This window comes from Vombatus ursinus, unplaced genomic scaffold (genome assembly GCF_900497805.2).
Source record: "Vombatus ursinus unplaced genomic scaffold, bare-nosed wombat genome assembly UNPS02014770.1, whole genome shotgun sequence".
NCBI lineage: Eukaryota > Metazoa > Chordata > Mammalia > Diprotodontia > Vombatidae > Vombatus > Vombatus ursinus.
In genome coordinates this window covers 9,264,744-9,276,787 of record NW_020954548.1, presented here as the reverse complement: position 1 = coordinate 9,276,787, position 12,044 = coordinate 9,264,744, and the positions used below count along the sequence as shown (strand labels likewise).

Here is a 12,044-nt window from a genome sequence, read left to right as displayed (position 1 = left end):
AACTGGGACGACTGGAAAATAATATGGCAGAAACTAGGCACAGACCAACATCTTATACCTTATACCAAGATAAAGTCAAAATGCATACATGATATAGATATAAAGGCTGATACTATAAGCAAACTAGGAAAGTAAGGAATAGTTTACATCTCAGATCTATGGAAAAGAGAAGAATTTATGACTAAACAAGAGATAGAGAACATTATGAAATGCAAAATGTATGATTTTGATTACATTAAATTGAAAAGTTTTTGCACAAAGACAATGCAACCAAAATTAGAAGGGAAGCATAAATCTGGGAAACAATTTTTACAGCTAGTTTCTCCAATAAAGGCCTCATTTCTAAAATATATAGGGAACAGAGTCAAATTTATGAGTACAAGTCACTCCCCAATTGATAAATGGTCAAAGGATATGAACAGGCAGTTTTTAGATGAAGACATTAAAGCTATCTATAATAATATAAAATGCTCTGAATCACTATTGATTAGAGGAATGCAAGTTAAATCAACTCTGAGGTACTACATCACACTTATCAGACTGACTAATATGACAAGACATAAAAATGATAAGTATTGGAAAAGACATGGGAAAATTGGGACACTAATGCATTATTGGTGGAGTTGTGAACTGATCCAACCATTTTGGAGAGCAATTTGGAACTATGCCTAAAGGGCTATAAAACTGTGCATACCCTTTGACACAGCAATACCACTTCTAGGTCTGTATCCTAAAGAGATCATAAAAAAGGGAAAAGGACCCACGTGTACAAAAATAGTCATAGCAGCTCTTTTTTGTGGTGGCCAAGAATTAGAAGTTGAAGGGATACCCATCAATTGAGGAATGGCTGAACAAGTTGTGGTATATGAATGAAATGGAATACTATTATGCTATAAGAAATGATGAGCAGGCAGGCTTCAGAAAAACTTGGAAAGACTTACATGAACTGATGCCGAATGAAGTGAATAGAATTAGGAGAACATTGTACACAGAAACAGCAACATTATGCAATGATTTACTTTGATAGACTTAGCACTTCTCAGAAATTCAAGAAACTAAGACAACTCCAAAAGACTTATGATGAAAAATGCTATCCACATCCAGGAAAGGAAGTATAAAGTCTGAATGCAGATCAAAGTATATTATTTGCTCTTTATTGTTGATATTGTTTTGTTTTATTTCTCCTTTCTTGTGGTTCCTCCCATTGGTTCTAATTCTTCTTTACAACATGACTAATGTGAAGATAAGTTTCATATGAATATATAGAGACAACCTATATCAGATTGTGTGTCATCTTGGGGAAGGGGGATAGGAGGCAGGGAGAGAAAATTAAGAACTCAAAATTTTATGGAAGTGAATGTTGAAAACCAAAAATAAATAAAATAATTTAAAAAAGAGAATCCTTCCAGTTAACAAAAGCACAATTAAATGTAGTTGAAAATTTAAAAAAGAAGAATATTGAACCAAAAATTTAAATAACATTTTCACAGAGATTAAAGTTACGTATTAAAATGATTAATTATAATCAAATTATACTTATATCAGGAAGGCAACAATGTTTCTCTACTATATCAAAATTAAAGGTATTAGTAACAAAATAATAAAAAAACTTAATTATTTTATCAACATATTCAAAAAAGTGTTTGCCATTCATTTCTATTAAAACCTGTTTTAACAAAGCACAGGTTTTTCTAAATGTTATCAAAATAATTTCTCTAAAATAAAATACTAGCATTGTCTGTAAAACTGGAAGCTTTTCTGATGAGTTTAGGTGTGAAAGAAACATATCTTATTTCTGATCTAGTTTAATATAATACTACAACTTCTTACTATAATAAGACAATAAGAAGTGACCCAGGGAATAAAGATAATCAAAGAGAAGATAAAAGTATTAATATTTGCATATTATAACATAGTTTACTTAGAAAACTCTAAAGAATCAACAAAGAGATTAATCAAGACAATAGCTCCAGATAAGTAGGAGAATAAAAAATTACTCCCATCAGTATTTCTATGTAATACCAAGAAAAAAGGGAAAATTTTGAAAGAAAAAGTACACTTAAAATAACCACAAAATTAATAATGTATCTGAACCTTGACTAAAAACTATTTTACATAAAGGAAGAACTCATTTAGATAGAGATATGTCAATATTTGTGAGAAATATCAATATAATAAAATAAACATTAGCTAAATTAGTAAATAGATTCAGCCCTATAAAATTAAATAATAAGTATACAATTTTATAGTTCTAGTAAACAAAATCAAAATTCATTAAAAAAAGACAAATGATCAAGAAATCTAAGGAAAAATATTTTAATGGAGGAATCAAGTTGGCATAGTGTTATCCCATCTCTAATTATATTATTAGCTAAGTGGTACATTAGATAAAGTACCAGACTTGACTCAGAAAGATTTATCTTCCTGAGTTCAAATCCAGCCTCAAACACTTACTAGCTATGTGACCCCGGGCAAGTCCCTTAACCCTGTTTGCCTCCATTTCCTCATCTGTAAAATGTACTAGAGAAAGAAATAGCAAACCTCTCTAGCATCTCTACCAAGAAAACCCCAAATGGGGTCACAAAGGGTCAGACAGAACTGAACAACAACAATTATATCATAAAGCAATAATTGCCAAAATTATTTGATGCTGATTTTTTTAAACAATAGAAAATTAAGACAGTTTAGTAAAAAAAAAAAAGAGAGACTTTATGTAAATGACACATTGACAACTAACATTCAGTAAATCTAAAGGCACAAACTATTGGGGAGCAGACTCCTGATCCAACAAAAAATTATTGAGAAAATTAAAACAATTTAGTGGTGGCTTCTAGGTCATATGTCCAACAAGATAGAGGACTAAAGAGTTTCTCTGATATTTATAACCTTTCAGACTTCTCTAAAACAATAATTATTCATGGTATGAGGCAATTTCATCTGTCTCTACAGTCTAGGACACCAAGAATAAGGGAAATGAAGGAAATACTTGAGGAACTAATAGCAGACAAAGCTAATACCTAACCCCTTACAAGTTCACTCAGCATCCACTACTCCACAAGCCACTATGCTGTGGCAGGGATTCTCAAATTAATCCTTAATTTGGCCCTCCCCATTCCCATCAGAGAAAATCAAAAGGTAGAAGCTGGCTCTGGCTGGGACAGCATTCTGTACACAATAGAATAGTACTCAGCCAGAGAACTTTACAAACAGAGAGAACTGGGACAGCATGCCAACATGATTGGTACCACATTAGGCTTGAAGGAAAGGGGACTTGCATCCCCCTGAGACTAGTTCTGACCCTTCATAAGTTACTTGTGGCAGAGACCCTGACTGGTGAAACATGAATTCTCCAGTACAGAAGGAAGCTAAGATAGCTTTGAGGTCCAATTCTTAGGATGACCTCCATCAAAAGGGAAGGAGTCAGAAAGTGGGTGATAGGGAAACAAAAGAGAGGAAAAAACCCACCCAAATTACCAAAGATCATATGAGGAAGGAAGCTTAGTTAAAGACTTTGAACATAGATAAATAGAAGAGGATATTGCCTCCAGATCAGCTAAAAGATTCTAGCCATCTATGAATATTGAAAGAAAAAGGGAAATGAATCAACACCCTAGGAGGCAGAGGACCCTGAAGATTTCCATAAGACCATGAAACTTCAGCAGAATGTTCCTGTAAAGTTTAAAAGAGAAATAACGACTGTGAAAGCAGAACTTATGGTACAAATAGCAGAAATAATAAGAATAGGGAAAAAAAATCAAATCCATAGTGTCAAACATCACAAAGGAAGCAAAAGAGAGAACAAATGATTGAGAATTCAAACATACTGAAGACAAGGGCAAATGAAAGATAAGTAAAAAAACAAAAGCTTGGTGGAGAAAAAAAAATTAGAGATGAGGTTCTTAATTTTTTGCGTGTCATGAACCCCTCTGGCAATCTGGTGAAGCTTATGTAACCCTTCTCAGAAAGTTTTTAAAAAACTGAAGGAAATGCTAAATTACCATTAAAATTAATAAAAATAAAAAATATTTTATGAACCCCATGGTTTAGAGCAATATTGTATGCTATATACAATAATCAATTCTAAATACATGAATAATCTTATGATAATTTATCACATCTCAAAGAAAAAGGGGAATGGAAGATCATACTTTGCAGAAAGATGGTTTGGGAAAACAATTCAATACCTGACAAAGGATAGAAAGTTTTTTAATAGACCATCTCTATATAAATTTCTTAATGCTTTTGTAAGATTAGAATTAATATAATTAGAAGATTAGTTGCTTATTAAAACATTATGGAGAGCCAAATTGTTGAAAACATTGTGGAAAGGCCAAATATAATCACCAGCACTACTACTCCTACTACTACCACCACTGCTGCTAGCTAACAGTTATATTGTGGTTACTGTGTGCTAGACACTGTGTTAAATAATTTGAAATTATCTTGCAACACCGGGAGGTGAGTGCTATTATTATTTGAAAATTTTACAGGTGAAGAAACTGAGGCAAATAGAGGTTAAGTGACTTACCCAGAGTCACATAGCTAGTGTCTGAGGTCAGATTTGAACTCAGGTCTTCCTAACTCTAAGCAAGACATTATATCCACTGTATCACCTAGCTATCCCAATACTAAATACCAAACCTTGTATTGCAAAACTAATATTAATTGATGAATGAATTAATATACATATAAATTAATGAATGAATAACAACAACAAAAAGAATTATAAACATAGAATGTGCCCATTTATTGTAGAGTATTTAAATAAATTGTGGCACATGAATTTAATGTAATTATAAATATGAATAATTTTGATAAATAAAGGGCAACAAATGAACTGTTACAGAGCAAAGAAAGCAGAACAGAAAGAATAATATTCATAGTGACTACAATAATGGAAATGAAAATAACAGTAACAAACAACGTAAATTGGTCAAGTACACAGAGGTTCCTTGTTTTCCATTAGAAACAATAAACTGTAAGAGCATAAAGTTTCATGTACTGTCACCTGCAATTGTTCTATTAGATTCTTTTGCTTGACTTTTTTTTTAAGGATGATGATCCTATGTGGGCCATTGAATGTTAAGAAGTAGCATTGTGTCAATACCAAGTGAGTCAATAAATACAAATTTTAAATGATATAAAAATGAATTATTTTCATATTGTGTCAGGAATGAACCTTAGAGACCATCTAGCACAATCCTCATCCCTTCAAGGAATTTGAAATGAATATATGGGAGAGCTGTAATAAGCTCTATGTGTCTCATTCCTCTTCACCCACTCTCTAGTTGGTCAGTCAATAAACATTAATTAAGCACATACTATATGCCAGGTACTGTGCTAAGTACTCAGATACAAGGAAAAGCAAATCAGCTTTCAATTAACTCATAATCTGGGGTAGAAACAAAATGGAAAGAATTATGTACAGACAAGCTATATACCGGACAGATTGGAAATAATAGAGAGAAAGGACTAAAATAAAGTGCGATTAGGAAGATCTTCTTGTAGATGGTGGGATTTTAGCTGTTAATTGAGGGAAGCCGGGGAAGCCAGGAAAGTCAGGAGACAGAGAAAAAGAAGGAGAGAATTCCAGTGATGGGGAGCAGCCAGCAAAAAGTCTCAGGATATGAAGTGTCTTGTTCAAGGAATATCAAAGAAGCCAGTGTCATTGGATCAAAGTACATGGAGTTTGGAGGAAGGTGTAAGAAGATTGGAAAGATGTGTGTGTGTGTGTGTGTGTGTGTGTGTATGTGTGTGTGTGTGTGTGTATGCGGAGGCAGGTTATGAAGAGCTTTCAGTGGTGAACTCAGAGAACATCCTCTCTTAAAACTCATATCAATAACAATAACATCTGAAAAGAGTGTTTGGAATTTTTTACACAACTTTTAAAAAGTTCAAAGACAATGCTATACGCAGTAAGATATTTGAAGATTACTAGAGATTGAAAACAATGATGACAATGATGATTTTCTTTACTGTCTTATTGTTTCTTATGTGGAAACAACAGGTTGACAGATCCATTTTATAGATACAGAAATAGAGACCAGGTAGATTAAAATTCAGAATCAACTAAAACTGGAGAGGACAAATAAGGGCAACAAAAAATGTTTATTTTTGCTTTTGTTTTAAATGAGCTGTTAGGGAAAAGAGGAAAACCAAAAAAAGGATAGGTCCACAACTTGGTATAGGTGGGGTGACAATAATCAGAATGTTATGCTTCCTGATGCCTATTTTGTTTCAGTCTACTCTGCCAAGGAAACTTATTTTTGAACAGAAAAGGACAGAACCAAAATGACTATTAGGGAGCTAATACCCAAAATAAATAAGGAGTTAATAAGAGAGCACTTGGATGTCCTTGACAAATTTAAATCACTAGGTCCAGGTAAATTGCATTCTCAGGGACTGGAAGAAATTACTGAGCCATTGTCAGTGATCCTTGAAAGATTGTGAGAATGGGGATAGTAGAGAAAAGATCATTGAATTGATCAAGCAACTAAAAAAATACCCAAGAAAACCAAAAAATTAATCTTGTCTAAAAATTCAAAAACAGAAATTCTGAAAATCAAAGAAGAGATCAACAGAATTGAAAGCAAAGAATGGAACAGGTCCTGCAGATTTAGAAAAGGATAAATATGCAATTAAAAAAAAGGACTGGTTTGCAAATTAAAGGCCACTGAGATTTACTTTGATTCCTAACAAAATAAAAAATACTATTTTTAAATTTACGGATGTTTTATTTTTACATCATCTTTTTAATAATCCCTCTCATCTTCTCTACCCAGTGAACTACCCCTTATAAAAAAAAACCCACAAAACAAACTGATACATCAACCAAGTCTAATAATATGTGTAATGTAGCACCATTTTCAAAGGGATCGTTAGATAGTACAAGAAGAAGATGGCCACCTGAAGAAGAGGTCATTCCAAACTAACCTCATTTCCTTTTTTGACAGGATCACTATTCTTGTAGGTAAAAGTAAGGTTTTACCCATATTTAAGCAAAATATTTAATAATGATTCCCATTCTCTTTTTGTGGGAAAAAAATGGAGAGATGTGAGACAGATAATAATTCAAAGTGGTTGATTAAGAAGAGGTTGCATAACCAGGTTGTTTATGGTTTGCTGTCAGATTGGAAAATAATTTTCACTGGTATAGATTTGTGCTCAGTCCGATGCTATTCAATGTTTTTATCAATGACGTGGATAAAGCATAGATTGTGTGTCTATACATTTTCCTATGGAGCATAGCTAGACAATGATGACGAGTATGGAATAACAAAAAAGAATACTGGATTTAGAAGCTAAGGACTTAGGTTCAAGTTCTAGGTCTTCTACTTTACTATATATGTAGCTTCAAGAGAGCTTCTTCTCACTGGGTCTCTTTTGTAAAATGTATTCCTTAAAAAAACATAAAAACAGAAATAGCCTTTTCAACAGGCCTTTAATCATAAATATCAGGTGACACATAAGACAGGGAGATTTATGTTCACCAAGGTATTTACCACTATGATGGAGGAGATCCAGTTCAGTGTCCCAAGTTGAAGAAGGATTTCATGTGGATAGTGTGGTCCTCCAACTGCTCCTACTTGCAGAGGACATTGTGCTGATTGTATCAAGTCTCAGAACATCACAGACTATCCTGGAAGAGAACTCTAAATCACTCAAAGAATTTGGCTTGATTTTCCATATAGGAAAGACCAAGCGGATGGAGTATGCGTATTGTCCAGAATACAACATGTTCATTTTGGGATGGACAATTAATAGAGCTTGCCTACCTGTATTTATATCTGAGAAAAACAGTACAGACAGACTAAAAGTGGGAGCCCAGAATTGAACAAAAGAAAGGGGTGCCTGGATTGCTTTTAAGAAATTACAAACTGGTAAGGTAGGGCACCTCCCCCCTTTCCCCTGACTCCTGGGATTGCTCACCTTCCTTTGCCAAGCAACCACATGCAGGTCACTATAGGTGAGCATTCTGAAGAATCCACAGGGTCACTGGAGTGGAGTGGAGGTTGGCCCCTCCACAAGCAGTTCCCAATCCACCCAGCCCACATTCTGCAGCCACTGAACTTCTGCTCATAGCATCAATTGTAGCTAGCGGGCCACCCACCTCAACAGCCTTCTACTGCTTACCAGCCAAGCCCATTGATAGGTCAGCAGCCTACCCCCACCACAATGACCTCCACTGTGGCAGTCTCCAGTCCCAGACCTACCGGGACCTACACTTTATCCAGACATCAATGAGTTCTGACCTACTAGTGTTGCCACTACTGGGACTAATTCACTATGGAAACATGCATGACAGATGGGTTATAAGAGGCAACATTTGTGCTCTACATTCATATCCACCATGCCATGGAGATCCAAGTGCCAAACTGCAGAAGCTTGCTGAAGCCCCAGAAGCTAGCACCCTGGTAGCTTCTGTACTGAAAAAGATCCCTACAGGAAAACAAGATAGAGCTCAACCTCACACCCTAACCCCTCCCCTACTCCTCCTAGAACCTCAGAGATCCAAACTACAAAGGACAGAAATCAATTCCACAGCATAGCAGCACTCTTAAATGCTTGGGCAGGTAACTGAAAACAGAGGGAACAGGGGACTGGATAGAACTATGTGCCACTTCACTAAGCCTAAGGAAAAGAGCCAGTTCTGTCCACCTAAAAGTAACTTGGGGCATAGACCTAGGCTAGTGAACTTTGAATGAAGTATGGGAGAAGACTGAGACACTTGAAGATCCAGTCCCCAGGGAAACCACCATCAGAGGAGAGGAAAGGAGTCAGAAAGTGAACAATAGGGGAAACTAAGGGAGATGAAACACAGAAATTACCAAGAATCTCAGGAGGATGAAAACTCAAAAGACCTTGAGCATAGACAAATAAATCAGCAAAAAAATTATTAACGCAGAAGAAACATGGACTCCAGATTTAGTAAATGAGTTCAGGCCTCTATGAATAAATACAGCAAAACAAAGAAAAAAATCACTCAACACTTGAAAACACAAAAGATCCTGTAGAATTTGAGAACATGAAATGACAACACACTGTTCCTAAATGGTTTATAAAGAGAAATGAAAGTAGAATTTATGTTGTATAGCAAAAATAATGGGAAGAATAGAAAAACTGAAGTCTGTGATGGTAAGTCTTACTGAAGAAACAAAAGAGAGGACTACTGATTGAAAATGCAAATAGACAGAAGTGAAGGAAAATCTAGAAGAAGAAAAACAAAATTAATAACATTAAATAAAACATGTTCTCTGTTCAAGCAAAGCATATTAATCTGGAAGACAAGATGGGAAGAAAATAAACTAAGGAAAATAAGCTAACATGTCTCCTAGAAGAGTGAGACAAGTCAAAAAACTCAAACATCATAATGTAAGAAAACTCCCCAGAACTTCTGAACATAGAAAAAGCAGTACCATTTGAAAGAATGTATACATCACCTCCAAAAAAAAAAAAAAAACAACAACAACAACAAAAAACAAAAAACAACTAAGGCTCTAAACTCAAACACACATAGTGCTTAAATTTAATAATTCAACTTAAGAACAACAAATTCTTCAAGTAACCAGGAGAAAGATCTTCAAATTCAGAAGAAAGGTAATTAGAATAACACAAAACTATTCTGTACCCACCAGAAAACTCAAGAATGGAAGAATGTGTTCCAATGAGCAGTGGATGCTGCCTAGAGTGATTTGCCATGTAAATCTGAGCTTAACCATAAATGAAAAAAAAAGACAGGAATTCAATAATAAAGAGGTGTTTGAAACATTTTTAAAAAGAAAACCAGATCTGAAGAGATTACTTCATTCTTCAATACCTCAGACAACTGGAATATAGGAGAGATGAACAAATACAGCAGCCAGTGACAATAACAGCAACAAAACAACTGCAGATAGATCAGTAAGAGACATATTTCTAAATGTATGCAAGGAGAAGGGCTGAAAGCAGAAGTCAGGAGGAGGTAATGGTGAAGAGTGAGACTTTGGCATTATGGACAGAACCTTGAGACACCCTGCCTGCAGACTTTTCAACCTGATCCCCCTGAACTCCAAAGAAAGCAAGAGGCCAAGAGGAAAGATCTTGCCAGAAAGCAAGCCAGGGAATATCTTCAGCCAAGAAGTCCTGAACCTATAGAAGGCAGAAAGCATATTGATGCACAGACAGGGTGATGTCAAAGAACACCACTTGCTGCCACAATGTGATAGTAAAGATGGAATTTGCTGCCTGATTGAGAATAAGAAGAGAAAGATGATGTCCTGGAAGGAAGATGGACTGTTCATCAGATTCTTCTAGACCTTTGGCACCAGAATGGAAACCTTCCTGGTTTGACTAGTCCTTGTCAATAATCTGTGGTGACAATGACATCCTTCCCCAACCCATTCAGGAAATTCTTTGAAGCAAAGGGATATTCAGAAAGGTTGCCAATGAAAAGGCCTAGAAAGAACTTAAGGAGGAGCCCAACCCTGGGGCAATAGACACCAGACCTGTGTACTTATTGGATGCAGTTTTTAAGGATTTCCCCAGGAGTATCCCACTCAAGCTACCTTCATCAGGTCTCTCTGGAGAATGAAGAGCAGCCCTAGAGAAGCCAAATGAGGAAGACAAAATTGAAAGCCTAAAACATGTCACAAAAAACTACTAAGGGCAAATCTCCTGCTGCTTAAGCATTTGGTCTGCATGATTTATGACATCAGCAAGATGGACTCAAGCAATCTTGCCATTTGTATTGGACTCACCATGCTGACCCTCAACACCAACCAAAGCCTGACTTTGAATGCCCAGATGGAGTTGAACAACAAGATTAAGACATTGGTGGAATTCCTCATTGATAACTGCTCTGAAATACTTGGAGGGGACATCCCAGGGCTCTTCCCTAGCACACTACTTCTGATGACTCATTGAGGAACACTGACTGTTCAGATATATCAGCTCTGCAAAATGACTCAGCTTATGAGAGTGCAGATGCTGATGCAGAAGGCAGCAGCAGCATTGGCTCTCAAAACAAACAGTCCCCAGACACCAAAGGACTGGTCAGTGACTTGGACAATAGAGAGCATCAACATGAGTTGAGACCAGGGTCTATCGTCTCTTATGCCATCTTACTGAAAAACTTGCTCAGCACTCAAGAAAGTAGGTCCTCAGAGCCCCACCATTCTTGAAAGACTTTCCCAGAGATCAGGAGAAGAAAGACCTCAAAAAGGAGAGTCAACTCACTAGAAGAATTGTCCAGGAAAGCCATACCAAAGCTATGGTTGACTACCAGAGAGCTCAAGAATGTGGGTGTTCAAAGTCTCTTCTCTCAGCCAAAAAAGTATTCCAACTTGTAGATCAGAAAATCCATGGAAGCCCACCATCCTATGAGGAGGCACTCCAATATTGCTGCATTTCTAAAATTCTTCCCTATAAGAGTGGGACAGTCCAAAGTATAAAAGACACTATACTGAAGCCAGGACTCTAGACTATAGATTGTGGTGGGTACACCAAGAATACACATGTCAGAGAAATACTCAACAGAGACAGTGCATCACCTGTGGTGAAACTTGGGCACAGAGTGGAGATTCCAATGTATCCATGAAAAGGAAAGGAAAATGCCATGGTCTGAGTTTCATTGGTTAAAGGCCTTGTCTGAATCCTTGCTAAACAGGACTATCTCATTGAAAGGCGCAGTTAGCCAATCTTTGAGGTTGACCAGGTCCAATATGCCAAGGAATTCTATGTTTAGGGAGCCAGACTATACACCACAAAAAGCCCTCAGTGGTTTCTGTAAATATATGGGCTCCCTCAAAAGAACAGCTTCCAAAAACCTTCTTTCACAAAGATAAAGAATAAGCTCCTTCTGGAAGTCCACATATGGTCATCTTCAAAGAGAATGTTTACTCCACAAAATTGTCATTCGTGTCTATATGAACCTGAGTATGTGCAATATGAAATAAATGTATAAACATACTGTCCACAAAGTAATGCACTGAAAAAAATACATTACAAACCTTTTTTAATGACCCCAAAATCCATATGGAAGCAAAGGCCCATGTATTTAATACATA

At 36.1% G+C, this 12,044-nt stretch overlaps 1 pseudogene; it reads left to right on the top strand.

Annotated features, from left to right (window-relative positions):
- The first annotated feature begins 10,152 nt into the window (after nt 1-10,152).
- Nucleotides 10,153-11,722, top strand: LOC114043821 (annotated as a pseudogene).
- Nucleotides 11,723-12,044: the final 322 nt, after the last annotated feature.